General features: G+C 36.8%; 1 long non-coding RNA gene across 1 annotated transcript in view; it reads right to left on the reverse strand.

Annotated features, from left to right (window-relative positions):
- The window catches only part of LOC111093607, a 42,705-nt gene extending 39,886 nt beyond the window's left edge, over window positions 1–2,819 (reverse strand). Inside the window, exon 1 of the long non-coding RNA XR_005382739.1 lies at window positions 2,479–2,819. This is a non-coding gene — a long non-coding RNA (uncharacterized LOC111093607). The remainder of the gene's footprint in view (window positions 1–2,478) is intronic.
- Between the last annotated feature and the right edge of the window lie 20,447 nt (window positions 2,820–23,266).

The raw sequence follows: 23,266 nt of genomic DNA on the forward strand, positions 1-23,266 counted from the left end.
GCCTGGAAACAAAGACAGAAACAACCGCCTCGAGGTCCCTGTACACAGCTCAGACCTAAGCCTCTTTGCACTGTTCTCAGGCTGCTGAGCCTGAAGAAGGGAGGATATTTGTCAATGAGGGTGGGGAACATGGAACTTTAATGAGCCACTTTCTTGTCCACTTTTATCTCTAAACACCTATACAGATATAAATATACATAACAGCATGATATAATTGCAAGATGGTGATAGCATTCATTTTGGGCAGTTATCCTAGAGACAGACAGAAAGAAAAATCACTCATGCAATAATTTTAGTGTGAATAAATTATATGGAAAAGGGCTCTAGACAAATGTGTTCTTATCTAATATGGGAAAAATGACTTGGCTTCCAATATATTTTGACGCCTGTTTTTTTCTTTTACGTATAGCTAAATAAATAAATAAATAAATAAATAAATAAATAAATAAATGCAATTGGGTTATAGAACTCTGAGCTTTCTAAAGTTCATTTTTAACCTGCTGCCCCTCCCCAAATAACACATCATTAGCCTTTACATATAATACTTTCCTCCCAACTCTAACTAGAAGTTAAAAATAACATTTCGCTCCTTAAAGCCTTAAATTCCATCTTGTTTCTCATCAGCCGTCTGGAGTGACTATACAAGGTTACACAGACCTGACTGATTTATGAATATAATTTTTGTTTTAATTGAAACAGCAACATTTAGGTTCCACCTTAACAGGGCACCTTAAAAGATTATCTCGGTTATTTCACAGGCACCGAGCCGGCACTAATAGTCCAAGGCAGATATTGAAAAGCAGCACAGGGCCAGGCAGATCTATTAGAAATTCCCATCCACGCGCCTCATACATATTGATTTCTGACACCAAGCAGCAGTGAAAGCCCCCGTGGGAATAATATATTTAGCAGGGTTCGCTGCGAGGAGGTCACAGAGTGCATACAGATTAGCTTCAGAGGACCAAGGCACTAGTGTTGGAGCCAAATGCTAGATTTTATATCATTTTAATCTGAACTTTTATAATCCTTTTAGTTCTTCTTTCTCTGGATGGCAGAGAGAAGGCTCCTTCACATGTATCATGCATCTTTTTCTTTATTCCTCCTATAAATGTGCAAATGCCGTTGTAATGGGGAGGAATGTTCCTTTAGCATAAGCAGCAGAGCCCCAACCAGATTTGCTTTTATAAACGGTGGTCAATTCAGATGAAGACATCTTTATTTAAAGATTTCTTTCCGTGGGGGAGGGAAGATCACAAATGTGTATCTCCAGTTTTAAGATATAAGCATAAAACCTGATTTTTTTTAAAAAGAACCATCCCTCCCCTCTCCCGTCTCCAACACTGGGGCTTAATTGAGCAGAAGTTGCATTTATACTGTTACGTCTATGAAAACAAAAATCTAAACATTTTTTTAATTACCTTTCTGATGGGTAGGGAATGCCTGCTCATTATGCAAAGAAGTGTTGTGACTGTATCAGATGAAGGTGTCAGAGGAGAGTCAAACGGGCATTTTGGAGACTGGAGAGATGCCAGCAGTGGGAAAGGAAAGGTTAGAGGGGACACACTTTGACAGAAGGGTGAAATACATCAGACAACAAAGGGAAATAGGAGGTTTCACTCAACAGACACAAAGGCGTATTGTCTTCCTCTAGACTGCATTTAAATTGTAGGTGTTCTATAAAAAGTTCCCATGATTACTAATAATCGGAAAAAATAACTACATCTGTGAAGTGCCTTTTGAATCCGACATATTTTCTCTGGCATCCTAAACAAGCACAAAAGACAGAAAAAAGAAAGAAAAGAAAGAAAGAAAGAAAGAAAGAAAGAAAGAAAGAAAGAAAGAAAGAAAGAGAAGAAAAGAAAGAGAAAGAAAGAAAGAAAGAAAGAAAGAAAGAAAGAAAGAAAGAAAGAAAGAAAGAAAGGAAGAAAGAAAGAAAGAAAAAAATGTGGGGATGAGCAATCAAGACCTATCCCTGAAAGTATAACAATAAGTACAAGGAAAAGGTGAATTTGAGTTCTGTTTTTATTAATAAAGGTTTGTTTTACCAATAAGGGATAATTAATGTATCCAATTAAGACCTGGAATTTTGCCTGTCAGATTATCTAACTAAAATATGTCAAACATTCAGATTCATTTTGCAGGGCTGTCTCTAATGATATACGTTAATTTTTATTTTATTTTCTGCTGTGTTCAAGTTGAGCACAAACTGTAAAAGAGAGCCATTAAATTTGGAAAGGGAGATAAAAAAGGGAAATAAAATCTCAACCACAATTTTAAAAACTTGGGAAGTTGTGTGAAGATTGGCTATGGGCAAAAGCCTTCTGTCAGAAAAGCTTGGCTATATTGCTGCCTCAAAACCAGGCTTAGCCAAAAACCTTTTACTTTCTACTTTGGCTTCTTTGTGGAATTACAAGTATAGTGAAAGAACAAACAATGCTTCCTCTTAGCTACTAGAGAAATTATAGGATTAAGAAGTACCTGGGTGCTGAAAAACCGGAGAGCCTCTCACTCCAATCACTGTGGTCTGAAGAGATTGTACCAAAACACTCAGATTAAAGGAAACAGGCACAGAAATTCCAGAGGGCACTGGATCAGCGAGCTGGTTGACAAAACTAAAGGAATGGTACTCTGTAGAAGTTAGAAGTTCCTTCCTTCGGAAAACAAGAGAGTATGTGTGCATGTATTCACTGCATGAAGTTGGTTTAATTTTAACCTGCTATATCCCCAAACAGCACGTTTGGTATAATTAAGTTATTCTTGCAGGTGCTGCTGACAGGGTACATGGTGACCAATGTAAAAAGTCCAAAGTAGACTTTGACCAAAGACTAAGTCATGTCTTGGGTCAAGTATCCGTCCTCCCTGGTGGAAGTGTAAGTGGCCACTCCCTTATAGGGGAACTGTGCATGCTCTACCAACTTCTAGAACAAATAACTATCATTCCCGGCGTGCTCTTGAGCTGAGGAAGAGGTTTTCTGCTTAGGAAAAGAGAAGCAGGCAACCTTGAACCTAGAAACCTGAAATTGCCTGAAATAAGGCAAGGGCACATTCAGGACTGGGTGCAAATCTACCGAGAAAGCCAGAGACCTGTGTGGGAGCGAGCGCATCTATCACAGGCCTGGAAAATCGCTCCAGGTGGATGACAAGGGGACTTCGCCTATGCCACCCACCATTCTCAGTTGTCAGCACATTTCTTCATTTCCTTGTACATGGACGAGAGTCCAGAAATATTAGGTGACTCGAAGGAATTATATTAGATAGAAATTATACTTGGGATACAGAGACCAAAACAAAATTGGCAAAAAAGCCTAAACGAAACAAACATAACCAGTCATTTGTCCAGCAGGTCTGTCTTTAAGGAGCCCTCCATTCTGCCTTCCTGCTTCCTTGGGAACTGACCCTGCGTCTGGGTGAGGTAGGCAAAGACAGATGAAGCTGTTCAGTCTTGCCTGGAGGGGGAGGGGCACACGTTCCCTCAGAAACAAGCTAACATTAGTACAGGGCCAGGAAAGTACAAGTATCGATGGTTGATCTCCTGAATTTGACTGGAGTTCCACTGCCCAGGTGTCACTTAACAATTTACATTCCATTTTTCACCCTGAGTCCACACTCCATATCTCTTTGTCATAGAATCCCATCTGGCACCCAGCCCTGCTAGCTATCTGTTCTGATGAAAGTTTAAAAATTGAACATTTCTTCCACTTGCAGCTCTGAGCTTGTTTTAGCAGATGAATTGTTTATGGGAGATGTTACCTGCTAAATCCCTAGTAACAACGACAATAAAAGGACCACCTAAAAAACAGATACCCTTATGCATGCCCCCCTCCACCAGATTGGGAATGCTTTCTCCTGTTTTAAAGTCCTCACCGTGTCACATTTATTTTTATTGCAAATGGTGCAACTCTGCCATCGGGGGAGCGGCCGAAGCCACTAGCAGGGTTTTTGAGCTCCTTTGGTTTCCTACCAGCATTTAACCCCTGGTCAGAGCAGGGGCTTCATTCTGCTGGCCCTCCTTTGTAGTGTCTGTGTGGTGACTCAGAAACTCTCCTTGGGCTTAGCAACAACCGAAAGCAGGTGTTTGGAAAGCATTTTCCCATGGGGAGAAAAGTCAGAGTTTTTATTCACTTAATTTTCCATACACTCTTGGAAATCCTGAAGGAACGGGCACGCTAATTTTAATTACATATGTGCAAACTTCCCTTAAGTCAAAAGACTCTGAGTGGTAGAATTTTTGGGGTGATTTTTTTGAAAATGCAATCCTTGATCCCTACATAGTTAAGAGTGTAAAAATAAAACAGAAATTAAGTGATAGAGTTATTCCTACAATTAATCTGGGCTTCCAGCTTGCCTGGCTGGGTTAAATATTTTCTTTATCTCCATGAAGAGCTTAAAAATAATGGGCAGTGTGTGTAAGGAAATAAAATGTGAAGGTATTATAAACCAAGAGCATAAACTATGTGTGTGTGGTCTACAATTCCAAATTCTGACAATGTCCACAGTGTAAGAGTAAGATGCAGAGAGAATATACAGATGCCTTTGTGCACAGGAAACAGGGAAAAAGTCCCTTTTAGTTGGGGGCAAAAATATGCATTTACTTTCAGTAGAAGTAGACACACTTAAATCCCTGCTGAGCGCTAGGGAGGGGTTGGATGAGCTGTCTAGAAAGCATTTTCTCTCTCTTTATAATGTTAGAAATCCTCGGACTGCATTGTGCATTGCAATGCAAGGATTCTGCAGTGTAAGAGCACATCAGGGCATTGAGAAAGGCTTAATGTGTTCTCATTAGAGAAGGATGGGGGAAGGGGGAGGGAGAGGCGCCTTGGGGGATGGAGCTGAGCTCGACCACTCTGGGAAGCATTACAATTTTGTGCCTTCTCACTTCAACTCCCTCAATCCCCTAGCTTTACATAGCTCTTTCACAGACAGTTCAGTAAAATGCCTCCCAAGCCTCGTGTAAAGAGAGCAGTGTTGTATATCGTTGCTTACAGTTTAACAGTTTGTTTGCTTGAGCCTTTTAATTTTTTTTTTTTTTCCTTTCTAGGCTGCCTCTGTAAAACTTCTTTCCTGCACTCACTTCTAATCAGATGAAAACTAGAAAGGTAAAGAGGGCAATCTGATCAATGATTGAAAATCTAGATGCTTTTAGAGTTATTAAGCTCCAAAGAGCTGCCAGCATGGAAAGTCCAGGAGGAGCAAAGTGGGCTTTATAATTGAGAGTCTTCATAGCCGGTTTGATAACTGTAATCTTCCAGACTAATTTACTTCATTTTTCCCCTTCACTTTGCTCCTTTTCTAGAAAAAATGCAAAGAGAGGAGGGCGGGCGGGGCGGGAGGATGGCGGGCGGGCTGGAGGGAGGGAGGGAGAGGGCGGGAGTGGGGAGGGAGGGAGGGAGGGAGGGAGGAGGATGAGGGAGGGAGGGAGGGATGGAGGGCAGGGAGTGCGGTGGATGGAGGGAGGGAGGGAGGGAGGAGGGAGGGAGGGAGGGAGGGAGGGAGGGAGGGAGGGAGGGCGGGAAGGGAGGGCGGAAGTGGAGGAGGAGGAAGGGGGAGGGAGGAAGGGGGGAGGAAGGGGAAGGGAAGGGAAGGGAAGGAAGGGAAGGAAGGGAAGGGAAAGGAAGAGGAGGGAAGGAAGGAAGAGAAGGGGGAAGGAAGGAAAAGAAAAGAAAGAACAAACAAACGCAAAAAAAAAAAAAGAAAAAAAAAAAGAACACCTCCACCGGAAGAAATCCCTCCCTTCCTCCCTTCCCTTACATCCTTTCTCCTTTCTTCCTTTCCTCTCCTCTCCTCTCCTTTCCCTTCCTTTCCTCTCCTTTCCTCTCCTTTCCCTTCCTTTCCCTTCCTTTCCTTTCCTTTCCTTTCTGAACATTTTGTATGTAATTTGGGGATTTTAAGTTGGAAACAAAAATGTCCACATGGGAAGACTGCCTCTTAGTAGCATTTGATCTTGTGATGAGCCAGATCATGGATCCCAGAGTCAAAGAATAAGTTAAAGACAAAGTTCCTTAGGCATAAAATGTTGAAAATAGCTGTGGACCCTTATGTTCATTCAATACTGTGTCTCTTAGATGGACCATTGGAATTTTGTGCTACAGAAACACAGCTAGTTTACTCACTCTTATGTCATGGGTTTCCCCAAATATACTAATAACCACAGGCAAGCATATAATCCATGCTAAGCCATTTTCTATTTCAATTTTGAAATCTTAACTTCAAAAATTTCCTTCCTATAACTATAGAAATATAGATAATATATATCATAAGAGAGAAAGTCACCAGACTAGCTAGACCTTAGTGATTATACTGAAATTGAGATCTTTGCTACCTGACCTAATACTTTACTTTGATGGGTGTCCTAAATGCAATCTCATAAGAATTACGGTTATTACTATTGCTTAGACTGAAAACTAAATAGTCCCCAGCATTTATTTACTATAAAAAGATCTGGAAAAACTATCAGTCAATCAATGCATATTTCACATTCAACACCCCAATATTTTTTTTTCTATCCATCTAAGTTTTCAGTTTGGGGAGAAATTAACTAAGAAATATTTGGTTTGGTTTGGTTTGCTTTTCAGGGATGGGATGAGGTGGCAATTGACTCCAAACTGAAAGAGTAGTGAAAATTGTCAGACAAAATTCTATCCCTGTTATATATAATTGCACAACTGCTCAATTATGTGTTTATGGAACTGGAAAAGAATACAAGCATTTGGTAACACAAATTAGAAACAAATCTCCAAGTTTACTGGCTATTGGCCATAGAAACATAATTCTTAAGTATCTGAAGGATAACCATTTTGTATATCTTATTATTAAAACAGCTAAATAGTATCACAGTATGTCACTTTACCTACATGGGGTAACTAATACTTTATATAAAGTTTGCAGCCCATTTATAGACTGCAGTGTCACCAAAACAATGCCATATATACAGTTGCCATTAGATTGACAATAGAATTGGGGTTGCATGAAGTTTGTATTATGCATTGTGTATTGTCCCTTGAATTTTTCTAATTGTGTATTGCTATGTGTTAAATACATTAAATAGGAATTTGTTAGAAATTTTAATAAAGTGGATTTCATAGTTTTTGCCAAAATAAAATGTTGGCTAATTTTTACATATTTACTGCTGACTGAAAAGAAAAATTAAATTTATTTTTCTTCTCATTCTAACATTACCTAAAAAAATATATAATCTACTTGGATTTTAATTCTCATTATTTGAAATTAAGCAATTATTTTTTTCTTTCCTATCTCACATTTTCAGAGAAAGTGTCAAGTGATAGTGTGGCAAAACACTTTTTCATCCTGTTATCTTAACCAATATAATTAATTAATAATATTTTGGACAAATAAGTGAATGACTAAGGTATATATCTTTACTTTGAACTCTTCAGTGCTGGTTGTTCATTTATTACCCATTGATTCAATGTGAAAAGGGAGATTTTTAATTTTAATTTCTTTATAATGGTAATATAATAATAAGAGTTAGCTTGTATTGAGTACCAGGTTTTCTGGAAAGAGTTTTATATATGTGATTTTATTTAGCCTACATACAATGCTATGTGGTAATACTATGATTTTTCTAATTTTACATTTGAGGAAAGTGTGGCATAACTAGATCAGATCATCAGTTCATAAAGCTTGTAATTAAAGATATCAGGATTCAAAGGAGTCCTGTTTGACTTCAAAGTTCTGTGCATTATGTTATATTGTTCTGTAAAGATTAGGAAATTTCATAAATCATTGATTTTTGTTAGGCATTAGAGTGACTTTTTCTTCAAAAGGTAAACAGAATTTTATTACTGATTGAATGGAAGCTTTTAGCTAATCTATTTTCTTGGATAATCCACTTATTTATTTATTCAAAATGTACAGAGCACCAATGGTCTGGGTAATATCACACCATTTCAGATATCTGCATGTCTCAAATTGAAGTAAACAGCATGAAAAGTGCCTGCCTTCGTTGTGCTAATAATCTACTAGGACATGGGAGATAGTAATAAAAAAAATAAAAAAGATTGTTTTGCAGAATGATCAAATTCAAAAATAATAAAACAAGATGACATCATAAGAGGTCTGGGAAGCTATCTACCTTAGATGGAGTGGTCAACAAATAGTTCTTTGAGGAAAGGCATCAGAGGAGTGAGCTGAATGGTGAGGAGCCAATCACTAGAGTCTGGAGAAGAAAGAAAACAAATGAACTGGAGAGCTTTGAGTCATAAAAGGAGAGTTATGATCCTGGGAGGTAGAGGTTGGAATGGGGGGGTGGGCATTTTTTTTATAAGCCACCATAGCAACTGTGATTTTATTTTGAAGGCAATGGGAAATCACTGAAGGATTTCTTGCAAGGTAATGCATAATTTGTATTATTGTTATTTTTTTTATTATTATTTTAATATTATTTTAGGAAACTTTCTCCATTGCTATGTAGAAAATTGGGAGCAAAAAGATGGAATTAACACCAGAAAACAAAAACTATATAGATTTTGTATCCCTAAACATATGTGTCGAGTTATATATGATATTGTCATGATATTATGACATATTATGTTACAGTCACAGATTGTAGTCAGTGAAGTTCTAAGAGAATAGAGTTTAGATGTTAAACTCTAATTTGATTGGAGTCAAATTAGGGGTATAATCTCAACTCTAACACTTTACAGCAGTGTGATCTTGGAACTTTTTTTTAAAAAAAGATTTATTTATTTATCTGATAGAGAACATGAGCAAGAGGGGCAGAGGGGGAGGGAGAGAGAGAATCTTAAGTAGAATCTCAGCCCTGATGATGGAGCCCAACGTGGGGCTGGACCTCACTGTCCTGAGATGGTGACCTGAGCAGAAACCAAGAGTGGGACACTTAACTGAGTGAGCCGGGCACCCTCATCTTGGAACTTATTAACCTCTCTGAATTCTAGTTTATTCATTTGTAAAATCGGGATAACTATAGACTCTATTGGCTCTACCTTACTGCGTTATGAGGTATAAATAAACTTGTAAAAAAACCAAAAACAAAAATAAAAACTTAGAACAGCTTTTGGAACCTTGTAATTACTATAAAAGTTTTTGTTAACTCATATTAATTAAATACAATGTAAATACACGTTTCTCACTCCCAAGGAACTGAAGAAAGCCTTTGAGAGATCTGAGAGATGGGTTTCTGTCCTGGCTCATCTAGATTTCCCCTTTTCTCAAGCTCTTTGAGTCCAATGGGACCTCTTTTGGTGCACCATGCCGATCTGTGCTGGGATATCTTTGTGATTTCGGCCCTGCATTCCTATCTCTTAGCAGATGCATTTGTTCTAAGTTCCCATTAAATGTCCAGTTTTTCTCAGAGAAGAATCCTATTGAGGCTTTGCTTCCTTCCAATGTGCTGTGCAGAATGCTGGTTGCCTTTTTCCCTCATTACCCCAGAGATGGCTGTGTGGCCTTGCAGCGGTCGAGTGGCTGGGCCCAGCCAGCCTCCGTGCTCCCCTGCCCTGTGTTCTCTCCAGCAAGGCTAAGGGATTTCGTTCTCTGCTAGTGGGTAGTGTACCTCTCTGAGCAGGCAGGTCTGATTAAAACAAATTTGCCTCTTGGCAGGAACTACTTAAAACCTAACATGATAGTAAGATTCCTAACTTTTACATGTCACAGTGTTTCAGGAAATGATCATTTTTTATAGAATACAGTGAGAAAAATGGGCATAGTAGTTCAAGGTCTGAGGTGACTCATGCTGAGGACCTGGCTAACTCAGATACCTCTCTTCACTGGGAAGCTAAAAGGCTCACAGGTATAACCAACCACTTCACAGATCACTCTTATACCCCAGCAAAAGGGATAGAAAGCTCCTACCTACAGGATAAAATCCAAATCCTCTGGAATTTGATCTGTCTACCCATCCAGGTTAATTCCTAACTGTTCAATCCTTTAGGTATTTAAAGTTGAAGCTTTTTTTTTTTTTTTTTTGAAGATTTTATTTATTTATTTGAATGAGAGCGAGCACAACCAGGGGGAATGTCAAGCAAAGGGAAATAGAGGAACAGGTTCCCAGGGGATCAGGAAGTCCGATACAGGACTGGATTCCAGGACCCTGGGATCATGACCTGAGCTAACGGCAGATGCTTAACCAACTAAGCCACCCAAGCACCCAAAGCTCTAGCTTTTTAATGACCTCTGAGCCTCTGCTTCTTTAAATCCCTTTGCTAGAATGCACCCCACTTCATTTCTTTTGAATTGGCCCTTATCATCCTTATGTCTCCCTCACAGTACCACTGTTTCCAGGAAGGATTGTGAAAGTCTTCTTTTCACCCTCACGTGATCAAGCTGACTAGGTGCCTTCTTTTCATACCCTCCAGGACCCTCCTTATTTGTCATAGCTTTTAACCTACTATCTTAAAACAACTACACTTCCTAATATGCAAATCTTATTATGATAGGAATTCATTTTTTGGACTCCTTGAAAAATTACCACAATAATTAGTAAACAGTAAGTGCTTAAATTATGTTTGTTGAATAGAAACTTGGATGCCTTGGGCCTTTCTTTTTAGGTTTAATAATTATCTTCCTCAGTAAAGGAGCACAGGGATTTTCCATTAAAACACTTCCTGTCCTTATAAACTGTATTTTATGGTTTTTGTTACTTTATAAGTAACGAGGCAGAGATGTGCCCTAAGTCATGTGGAGGAGGTGGAGTAGGGCCTGGGCCCCAGAAATTATACCCTCAGATTCAGCAAAACCAGGAATCCTCAGAATCTTAGTTAAAATGGTTTCACACATAAGTACAACAGTTATATAGCTATCCTTTCAAATTACATTAAAGCACACTTTTATGTTGGGCAATAAAAGGAAACAGAAATAAGTATTTTAACATATTTGTACCTGCTGTTATTCTACTTTTAACATACTAATTAATATAACTTTAACAATTAGTTTAAAATGATGATCATTCTTTGGATAGCTCATAAGTGGATTTGAATATTTTATTTAACATTAGGAAATACTTTTGGAATTCTATTAATAATACTTTCACTTTTAAGATTCACAACCCCCCAAATTTTTAAGAAATCTATTTTTATCATTAAAAACATACGGAAATTGATTTTTTGAATTGAAGAACCAATAATTTTAAAGGATACCTTAGAAAGCAGAGATTAGCAACTCTGCTATTTATTTATTTATTTATTTATAGATTTTATTTATTCATAGAGACAGAGAGAGAGGGGCAGAGACACAGGCAGAGGGAGAAGCAGGCTCCATGCAGGGAGCCTGATGTGGGACTCGATCCCGGGTCTCCAGGATCACACCCCAGGCTGCCGGCAGCGCTAAACTGCTGCACCATCGGGGCTGCCCAACTCTGCTTTTCAAAGGCTATTTTCTAATAAGTAATTGTCTTAGTCAAGATATGTTCTGTTTAATTTTATAAGTTAGTGAGCATTGGCCAAGAGTTTTCTCATCCTTTCTTTTTCTCAAATCTATTCATAGATACTAAAATGATGAGTATAGCCTTTCTGAAGATGAGAATTTCATATTTAGAGTCCAGATTTGGAACTTTTATAGAATTAATTTTTCAGACTTAGGAGATGTTTAATTTTGATATTATCTTTAGAGTGTAGGAATCAATTGTGACATCAGTGGAATTTATAATTGGCCTGAAAATAAATTTGACTTAGATGAAAATATCAGATTAGATATAATTATTTTTGGTTTATTTCTTGGCCAAAAAATAAATGTCACTTGCTGTTTAAGAAGCATCTGTATACGAATATATTGAAAATATTTTTAATTTCTTGAGTAAATATCATTCTACTTAAGAAATTAACATAATTCCCTTTATATGTCTATTTACTATTGTGCTGTCATAGAAGAATGGAATATAATCTTACTCATATTGTGAGTTATTACTTTTTGAGGTGTGTGTTGACAAAAAAAAGGCAAAAAATATGGACAGAGTTGTGTCAATAATTTCAATTTACCAGACAAATCATCACAATAACTACACTTTTATTTTTACCCATTCTATTTTTCTTTACTTGTATTTTTGAATTAAAAATAACAATAAAATGGGATGCCTAGGTGGCTCAGCGGTTGAGCATCTGCCTTTGGCTCAGGGAGTGATCCCGGCCGGAGTCCCAGGATAGAGTACCATATTGGGCTCCTTGCATGGAGCCTGCTTCTCCTGTCTCTGCCTCTTTCTCTGCCTCTCTCTGTGTCTCTCATGAATAAGTAAATAAAATCTTTAAAAATAACCATAAAATAATAATAAAAATCTACCTGTTTGGAGACTAAATCCAGACTGGGAGGTAAAGCATTTGATGCTTATGGAACAAAGACATGAAAATGAATTCAGATGGTGTGAGTCCATATCAAGAAAAGGTGAATTCAGGGGCGCCTGGGTGGCTTAGTGGTTGAACATCTCCCTTTAGCTCAGGTTGTGATTCCAGGGTCCTGGGATTGAGGTCTGCATCGGGCTCCCTGCAGGGAGCCTGCTTCTCCCTCTACCTATGTCTCTGTGCTCTCTGTGTCTCTCATGAATAACTAAATAAAATCTTAAAAAAAAAAAAAAGAAAAGAAAAAAGTGAGCTCAAATAACTTTTTTTTTTTTTTTTTTGAGCTCAAATAACTTGGACAGTCATTCTCTAGTTATCAGCATCACTTGCCATGGGAATAGCCAAGTAGCCCAGTTCCCATTTATTTATTTTACAAGTGAAGCAAATATATTAATAAATACTCAGGTATTTGCTTTAATCTCCCTTATTTGCTTGTAAATAAGTTGGCTTCTCTTTTTTACACTCCCTAATTCCTCAGAAAATTCTGTCAGCTTAACTTCAGAATATATCTAGAATCTGATTGCTTTTCTATCCCCACTGCTATCACCATACACCACCCCATTATCATCTGTATCCTGGCCTATTGCAATAACCCTAAACTATTCTCCCCTTGCCCCACCTTTCCTTCCTTGCCTACAGACATGTCTGCATGGCATCTAGAATAATCCTTTCAAAACAGAAGTCAGCTTCTATTATTCCTGTTTTCCTTCCTAGCCCTCTTCCCTACTTGCTCAGAGTAAAATCCAAAATACTTATAATGGCCTATAAGGTCCTATGTATTCTTTTTGCTAACTGACACCTGCCTAAACACCCATTTCCCCCTTGCTCACTCACTTATAGACACATGGACCTCATTATTTCTAGATCATACCAGGTACATCGAAACCTTGTGGTCTCCTCTTTGCACATCCTGTTTTGAGATACACACCCAGCTATCTCCCTCACCTCCTTCCAGTATTTGTCCAAATGTCTCATTCTCAGTAAGGCTTTTATCAAGTACCTTACTTAATTTTAAAAATATTTCCATCCCAATTAAGAGTTCTTCTTCCATGCTTTATTTTGGTGTGTGCCATATGTCATATTCTAAACTACTATATTATGGGGCCACTGGGTGGCTCAGTCAGTTAAATGTCTGCCTTCAGCTCAGGGCATGATCTTGGGGTCCTGAGATTGAGGCCCTAGTTGGGCTCCCTGCTCCATGGGGAGCTTTATTTACTCATTTTGTTTATGTTTTTTTTTTTTTCCTCATAGAATGCAAACTTTATGAAGACAGGGCTTTGATCTGTTTTATATTTGCCTGGAACAAATTTAGTGCTAAATGCACATTTGTTGAATAAATGAGCAGACAGTCAATATAAAAGAGAAGAAGGCTTCAAAAAGTGTAAATAAATAAAATCTTTAAAAAAAAGAAAGTGAAAATGCCTTGTTTGTTGAATGAATGGATTCCATGAACATTCTTTTGAAAGAATGCTTTGTGGAGAATTTTCTGAGTTGTTTCAATATGATTGCTAAATAATAATTATTTTAAAAACTGATTATTTGAAAGTTTATTTGTTGCCAGTCTTTCTGTAAAAAGTCTGTTTCAGTTTGAATTAGGACACATCAGGAAGATAGAGATATGATTAATAATGTCTGAAATTTTTTTTCAGAGAAAACTGAAATGAGGGACCCTGATTCCCTAATCTGCTGCTGAAATTTGCGTTTGCTCGGATCTAGGGAAAAAAGAAACTGGCACACTTGCCTCCCTGCTGCTGCCATGTTAAGCATGCTCACTTCACAAGCTCCTGCAGATAAAAGTGTAATTGTGTGGAAGGTGAATTGATTGCAATTAACCTCAGGACTTACCCTCAGGCTGGGGTATTCTACTTCCTTTTCTAGAAATGTGCCACCAGGGCCATAATACATAGCTGATGAATACATATATCATACAGGGAAACACATATATTATGGGATAAAGTACATAAATCATGTAGAAAAACATGCATTATACTGAGATGATCAAATTATAAATGAAGCACATAAATCATAAGATTACACTGTTGAATTGTATCAGGAAACATAAATTATATAGTGAAATCCCAGGGTCACTGGAGGGTTCACTGAATAATGAAATGAGCTCCTATAACTTAAGGAAAAGTGGAGTAACTCAGTGAAAAATCCATTGTGTATTATGTTGAATATTCCATTTAATCCAATTTTATCTCCTACACCTCCTGTACCCAAGGAATGCAGGTGGCACACTATGAGAGAAGGGGACTAACCAAACAACAAATGCAATATTGAATGATAATGTACTGTAATTGCATTCAAAAATATAAACGTTCAGGTATAGTGAACATCTGTAGCTGAGTTCTCAAGTCAATGTTGGAAAGGATGGCAATTCTAAAGTCAGCTACAAATATCAAAAGGGCAATGTCTCATCTAAATGAAGAATGTGGGATCCCTGGGTGGCTCAGTGGTTGAGCTCCTGCCTTTGGTCAGGGCGTGATCCTGGAGTCCTGGGACAAGTCCCACATCAGGCTCCCTGCATGGGGCCTGCTTCTCCCTCTGCCTGTGTCTCTGCCTCTCTGTCTCTGTCTCTGTCTCTCTCTGTGTCTCATGAATAAATAAAATCTTAAAAAAAATAAAATAAAATGAAGAATGTCTTGCATCTCAAGAAGATCCTAAAAAGAAAGGGATGAAATTAAGATTGGCTGGCTTGAAATGTAGCTAAGCAATTGAAATTTGGATTGATCCATTGCATTAAATAATGAAGAACAAAAAACATTTATTTTAAGTTATGCGTATATAAAGACTTTGCTTACCTTCCCTGGGGGATCATTTTTCACATTTGACTTTTTTTTTTTTTCCGTTACTTCTCTGTACCTTTGTGCACGCATGTATTAATAGGATGAAAGAGAAGCAAAATGGAGAAGAGAATTCTTTAACTTCGTTTTGCTTTTTAAAGGAAAGTCACAAGCTGGCAGAGGCCATTCTGCGAGGCTTTAACAGAAGCCCGGGCAAAGACAGACTTTCACACACAATACAGAACAATGATACAAATCAGATCAATCTCACAAAGTTTCTCAGAGCAATGTTCATCCACATGAATTACGTTCTCACTAAAGCAAGAGCCCAGAATTCACATCCATTCGTGGCACTGGTGAGTTAGGGTTATGGTCAAAGCCTGGTGTACTGAGGGATTCCTTAGTCATAAACAAAGTGTTTGACCCACTCTATTCCTCGGGGCAATAGAGAGCCAGAGCTAACTGAATTTATACAGTGGGAATTGATAGTTTATTGCTGACCCTGGAGGGGCAGGGGCACTGACTCACATCCTATTTCTGGCTTTTCTTGGCATTTGTTACTGCAGATAAAGGTAGATTGTGTCAAGATATGCTGCTGGTCCTGGAATACAATTGTGTCAAAATGCAAGTGCTAAATTTTATTTGAAGGGAAGCAATAAATTGGCACCCCCAAATACCCACTGCCTTCCCTAAACATCATGTTTCAATTTCTCACTGTTACTCATGTTTAGTGCTGGTTACACACCACCAAGGATGTTACAAGATATATAGCCTGTTAATTGTACATAAGTAATTGTAGAAGAAACCAAAGAGCTAAAAATGCATAGAATTCCTTTGTTTTCAATGGCAGGTGAAATACAAAGTAATGATAAAAATTTAATCCACAAAAATGGTTACCTTTTTATTCGCAAGTTCAGTTTTGGCCTGCTCACCAAAACAGTTTTGTCCCCAAAACATCCATAAATGGTTAAATCTTCTCAATATAAGTATAATCATTTTACTCTATGATCTATGTGTTTCATTAGTTGAGGTACACATTTTGCTATAATAAATGTGCTTCAGTAAATGATCTATGCATTTCTTTCTGAAATGTATGTGTTTCACTAGAAAAGGTATGTGTTCATCAACTATGAATAATGTTCCTAACGGCACCACATTATATTACTTGGCTGGTATCAGCACAGCATTACACATCCATTCCCTCATGACCATGAGCAGTGCGTCTGCAAGAAGACACACATCAGCCCCTGTCACTCTCAGGTGTCGATGCACATGGGCATGAACTCTGCAGTCTTGGGAAACACAAATGGGAGAGAGGGGAGATGGAGTCATTTTGTAGGTGAATATGTTTGTTAAATGAACAGGAAACAAGGGATTTTTCTAGGCCTGCCCTTTTATAACCCAGAGGAGGAAAAAACAATACGACAAAACACAGTTGAGATTTTATTGTTTTTCATAGGCACACTTCCTTCCATTTGCTTCAGTTAAACATTACTTGGGGAAAGAAGGAAAGAATATAATTCCAAGCTAAACACTAAAACCTTTTTTTTTTTTTCTTAAGTGACTCCTATATCAAAAATCCACCCTGTTCCTGATTTTAGTGAATTGGCTTCCAAAATGAAGTGAAATCATCTTTATGGAGTAAAATTAATTACTTTAAAAGTTAAATACATTATCTTTCTGTAAAAGATGTTGCTCACTCACTCATGAGAGGTTCATTCATGTTAGTTTATAATTCAAAGGTAAAAGAAAGATTTTTGTAGGTATAACAAAACATACAGTGATTTACTTCTCACCATGTTGAAATTCAGACTGAGCAATCACCTGATTGAACCCATAGCCGATCCTTTGTGGCCTCCAAGCTATCTGGGGGTACTAACAAACAAACCTTTAGATTATCTATGGAAATTGTTTCTTCCCCAAAATGTATGAGTTTCTTCTGTCCAGCTGTCAATGTTTTGAAATGTGTCTGACTCTTAGAGATGACCATTTATTTCAGAATTATAACCTCTCTATGCCTTTCTTCATTGTGACATACGGCCTATAATTCAATGCACACGATATTTGTTAATATTGTCATGAACGCACCGAATGACTTATAATCTGCTCTTCATGTAAATGTGTTAATTATGACAGAATCTCTTATTTTTCACACATGAAAACTAATGCTCTGTATATGAACTTTCCATTTAAAAATCATTTTTCAGTAAACACCGAAACTCTTTTACATATGACATCAAGTGATTTATTACACGTGGCTCTATTTAGTGACTTAATTTTCTCTCTACTTTACATCTATCATTGCTGATATTTCTCTCATTTATACTTGCCTTTTACATTTTTTCTTTACTGAAATGACTGGAACCTGGTGGTTATTTTTTACTATTATGGGAATTAGGAATTTCTATAGATCTTATCAGCTGGCAAGTCATTCATTGTATATTCGAGACGTTCTCTATATAGTAATAGTCTATATTAAATAGCTCTAAAGTAACTAATTCAGTGCTTTTAGAGAATTGCTACAATTTTTCTATAGTGGAATGTTTTGATGATACCCCTATTCTCATTTTCTGAAGACTATAAACATACACATATGAGAAAAGAGAAGATTCCTGACAAGAGTAATCTTTCTGATAGAAATTAGTTTGGCATTAAAAGCAGTTGAGGGCAGCCTGGGTGGCTCAGTGGTTTAGCGCCTGCCTTCGGCCCAGGACATGTTCTTGGAGACCCAGGATTGAGTCCCACTTCGGGCTCCTCTCTCTGCCTGTGTCTCTGCCTCTCTCTGTGTGTCTCTCATGAATAAATAAATGTAATTTTAAAAAAAATGCTTAAAATTGTTTAAAAAATAATAAAAGCAGTTGAATTCAATCTATGTACAAAACTGGATAAGCCAGTAATACTTTAGAGACACCCAGAAACCATTATTTAGGGACACCTAAAAATTTTTAAAAAGTTGGTTTATACGTATAGGTCAGACATAATATTTTAATGCATTTGCACTAAATATTGCTTAGTGATCTTGTGAATTAAGTGTACTATAATGACTTTCTCTTATATTTTTGATATCACTAATAGTTAAATTCGTTATGGTAGCCTATAAATTGTTGCCTGAAAACAGAAGCAGGAAATTGTAGTAAATGTTATTGAAAATTCTCACAGGAGGATTTTGATACCTATATCGAATTCCCCTCTTACCAAGTTGTACTAACAGTCTCAGTCACATGTTACATCTTACTTGGAAAGTTCTCATTGTGCTCAATCAGTCATATGTGAATAGTTCATAAGCAAGTTCCTTGAGACCTGAAATGGCCTGAGTGATAAACATTTAATCAATTTGATTCCACTTTGCATGTGATTGTGTATTTGAGAAAAATCTCTTTGGTAAAGGTTCCTTAAGACCCGTATGCCGAAATCAACCTGAGCTGAAAGTATTCTACTTTTGTGAATAATGAAAATAATAATAAATATGTTCATAATTTCAAAAATATCACAGTTTGTTCATAGATTTTCACCACCACTCGCCTCTTGTACACATAGGTTTGTGATACATGTATAATGTTTATAAAGAATAGTTAAATACTTTTTGTTTGTTTTGTTTTGCTTTAGTCCAGATTCATTGTGATTAGCCTATTTTATGGGTACTGTGAGGGCCTTTGTGATGCTTACTAAATCTTAAATGTGATCTGAATTGGTGTCCTCTGCCAAAATCTAGCTTTGGCATTGTCTATAAGCTTGATGTTTTCAGCTCCAGACACCCATTGTATCTTTCTAGTGGCTTCTACAATCTTGGAGGGCTATGTCAGAAGCTTTGCTACAAGAAAAAAAAAAATCTCTAACCACTCTCAAGTGAAAAAAATAAGTTGAATATTAAATACAACTTGAACATTCCTTTAAGAATTTGTACAGATGTTAATACATTTAAAAATAGGGTTAAAATTAGGTTACGTTAGGCCAAACACACCTTAAATTGCTAAAGAGTTTCACAGTGACATTTTGGTCATCAGCTGTAGCCATTATCTGGGGATAAATCAATTTGCAGCAGCTGTGGACAGCTATTTGAGTGTAGAGCGGAGCAGCTTAACTGTAGAAGCATGTTAAAAGTTAAAAGGCCAGAGTCCTGCTGACTACACAGAAGAAAATTTTTTAAGGTAAAACCATAACACAACATTGCCTGACTCAGAACACATCAGGCCTTGCTTGTTAATTCATCCTATCTAATAGCTGATTTGATATGCTTTCTTTTCTAGCTCCCTTGTTAAGGATGGTGCATATTATAGAAACTTGTCTAGATCCATTTTTTTCTTCCTTTTGGCAAATAATTCTCTTTAGAGGTTCATTTAGTGCTTCTGGCAATGGCAGAACTAGCACTTATATGGTCTTTTAATCTGTGAAAAAGATTGTCCTTGGTTTCTTTAAAAGGTCAATATCAGGTACAGAATTTTCTTCAACTGTAAGCAGAATGGTGCTGAGCTAGATAAGGCATCTTGCAGCAAATTAAAATAAGGAAGGTGCACAATTTGCCACAGTTATACATTAGCTTATTTATAACCTATAATTTACCATCTTTTTACCTTTGTGTTTCTCACTTGCCACAATAGTTTCTTTTCTAGGTTTGAGCCCTGGATTTAGAAAGTAAAATAATCTGCTGTGTTGGGTTTTGCTTTAAGTTCGTTTATTGGCATCTCTAGAAAATGGATGATGGACAGAGAGGGAAGGAAGGGTCTTTACAGAAAATAAAAAAGCAGCTTTCTGAATTAAGTTGGAAATTATATATACAAATTCAAGTGTGTATCAATTGCGGTTGATTTAATAGATTTACTTTTCACAATGTAACCTCAATATACTTTTCAGTATAACCGCAAAGGACTGAGACAATGTGCAAAGATGGCTTATATTCTGTGCAGTGATGTAATCTAATATGGACCAGTTATTACTGAAGTTAGAATGATGAATTCTGTCAGAGTGTAGAGAATATTTGTAAGTGAATCATTGTCACTGAAGATATGACATTGTTGTGATCTGAGGCTTATATTGGGATAATTTTAACAGTCGTCACTCAAGTAAAAATTGTATTTGAAATATCTGGCACATTTTTAGTGTCCCATTCAAATGTTAAATGTGATAATAAAATTAGTGGTAATTATTATTTTTTTTAAAATTCGTGGTAATTAAACATGATTATAAGCAAACATTTCTATGGGATAACTATGCTTGCTGGAAATTGTGATTAAACTGATCTCGGTGCTAAATTAAAAAGTTAAAAATATGTAAATATAATAGCTTCAGCTTTCATAATTTGGTCATATGTTAATTTTTTTAAATGTTGACTTAAATTAGTGTAGATTCTTGGCATTGGGATTATTTGGTGGCTCTACTTAAATATTTTTCTAGGAACATGTGAGAGTCAGGCTGGATTTAAGCTATTATCCTTAAGTCACAGGTTAAAAAGAAAAACATATAGGTTCATTTTTAAAAGTACGGGTGAAAGTATTTAGGCTAATAAAAGTCAACAGAAATAGTGATGTCAATTTAAATTATTGGTAAATAAGTACAATTCCTGGCTAAAGGCTCTCTTTTTAAAGTTACAGAAATACCATTGATGTACTCTATGGCAAAGCCTTGAACTCAGAAATCTTGAAAAATCATGTGGGAAAACATTTGACCATCTATTAGTAGTGGAGGATAGAGGAAAATTCTGTTGAGACTCCTATTAATTGGTCTTCAAACAAAGCATATAAATGAATAATAATAACCAACATTCCCTGGTACCTAACCATTGCCTGACACCTAGTCAGTGATTAGTAAAACTCTGTAGTGTGTGTTTGATCAGAATTCTTTTTCTACAGGTGAGGAAACTGAGTCAAGAGATTAAAGACTGTACTTATGGTCACACAGTAAATGAATGATGTTTTAGAGACTGCTAGTTGTTCCCTATTATTCAGTATCTCCTTCTCCTTTTAGTCATAAAAAAACACTAAGTTTGAGTTAGCTACAGGGTTTAAATGCCAGCAAGGGACTGCATTGTCCAACCTCTCTTGCAGTTAACTATAGCCATGATAACACATTTTTGTTAATAGTTTTGAGCCAAACTAAGTTCTTTGCAACTTCTGGGTCTTATCTATAAAGGGATTAGAACTTACTTGCCACATGTTTGAAAGCTCTGTTCTCAGTGTGACCAAACAACATGATGCAAGGAGGCTGAGAGCCCAACAGAATCAACCTGCAGGGATCCCTGGGTGGCGCAGCGGTTTAGCGCCTGCCTTTGGCCCAGGGCGCGATCCTGGAGACCCGGGATCGAATCCCATATCGGGCTCCCGGTGCATGGAGCCTGCTTCTCCCTCTGCCTGTGTCTCTGCCTCTCTCTCTCTCTCTGTGTGTGACTATCATAAAAAAAAAAAAAAAAAAAAAAAAAATCAACCTGCAATGTCAGACCAGGATGGCTTACCCGACTTTCACATGAAAGAGAAATAAGCTGTCTAAACTGTTTATGCTTTTGTAATCACAATTCCTCCTCTTTCTTAGTCTCTCAGTGATCCAATACGTATCCCAACTAACATAGTGTGAGAATTGAGTTTCAAAACCAGAATCCAGAGTCAAAGCTCTTAAACATCAGAAGATGCCCAATTAAACTTGTTGTTTGATACAATCGTCAAGGTCATTTTTGATTTAGGAGTTTTTCCAGTTAGTAGTTTATGTTTCTAAAACTGTTGAATCCACTAACTTTGACAAAAAGAATAACAAATAAGAAAGATGTATCTTAGGAAAACTATAGGTGGCACTATTTTTTTTTTTCTGAATAGTCCTTAAATACTCTGCAAGCATAGATATTCTGTTTTGTGCCAGTAATTTATTCCTTTAACTTATGCCTGAGGTTTGCATTTATTCCTTCAAATCTTGCCATATTATGTTTCCTGATTGTGTATCTCCACTTGCTTCTTTATATATTTCTTTCATGATTTCTGATTTTTCACAGAAAAAAATGTGTTTTATTTCTTGTGTTATTTCTCTTTCCACCTAATCAATATTAGGAAGCTTCAAGCCCTCCAATGACTCCAAGAATTTATAAATCACTCTTGTAAATATATTTAATTAATATAATTATTGATAGGATTCTCCTGGGAAGATATCTGGCCCTGGACTTTTGTTTGTTGGGGTTTTTTGGTTACTGATTCAATTTTTTTGCTGGTTATCAGTTTGTTCAAGTTTTCTATTTCTTTCTGTTTCACTTTTGGTAGTTAATATATTGCTAGGAATTTGTCCATCTCTTCCAGGTTGTCCAATTTGTTGGCACATAGTTTTTCACAATGTTCTCTTATAATTGTTTGCATTTCTGTGGTGTTGGTTTTTATATCTCCCCTCCCATTTGTGATCTTTATTTATTTGAGTCCTTTCTCTTTTCTTTTTTATAAGTTTGGTGGGAGGTTAATCAATTTTATTATTTTTTTCAAAGAATCAGCACCTAGTCTCATTGATTTGTTTTATTTATTTATTCATTTATTTTAGTTTCTATACCATTTATTTCTGCTCTAATCTTTATTATTTCCTTCCCTCTGCTGGCTTTAGGCTTTATTTGTTGTTCTTTGTCTTGTTCCTTTGGGTGTAAGGTTAGGTTATATATTTGAGATTTTTCTTGCTTCTTGAGATAGCCCTGTATTGCAGTGTACTTCCCTCCTAGGACCACTTTTGCTGTACCCCATAGGTTTTGAACCATTGTGTTTTCATTATCATTTGTTTTCATGTATTTTTTAAAATTTCTTCTTTGATTTCCTTTTACTAGCATATTGTTTCTCCTCCATCTACTTGTGATCTTCCCAGATTTTTTTCTTGTGGTTGACTTCTAGTTTCATAATGTTGTGGGCAGAAAAGGTGCATGGTATGATTCCAATCCTTTTCTTTTTGTTGAGGCCTGCTTTGTGACCTAATATGTGATCTATTTTGGAGAACGTTCCATGTACACTTGAAAGAATATGTGTATTTTGCTGTCTTAGGATGAAATGTTCTGAATATATCTGTTAAGTCCATCTGGTCCAGTGTGTCATTCAAAGCCATTGTTTCCCTGTTGATTTTTCTGCTTCAATGATCTGTCTGTTGATATAAGTGGGGTGTTAAAGTCTCCTACTATTATTGTGTTATTATCAACCAGTTCCTTTATGTTTGTTATTAATTGTCTTATAT

Source organism: Canis lupus, chromosome 32 (assembly GCF_011100685.1).
Source record: "Canis lupus familiaris isolate Mischka breed German Shepherd chromosome 32, alternate assembly UU_Cfam_GSD_1.0, whole genome shotgun sequence".
Lineage (NCBI taxonomy): Eukaryota > Metazoa > Chordata > Mammalia > Carnivora > Canidae > Canis > Canis lupus.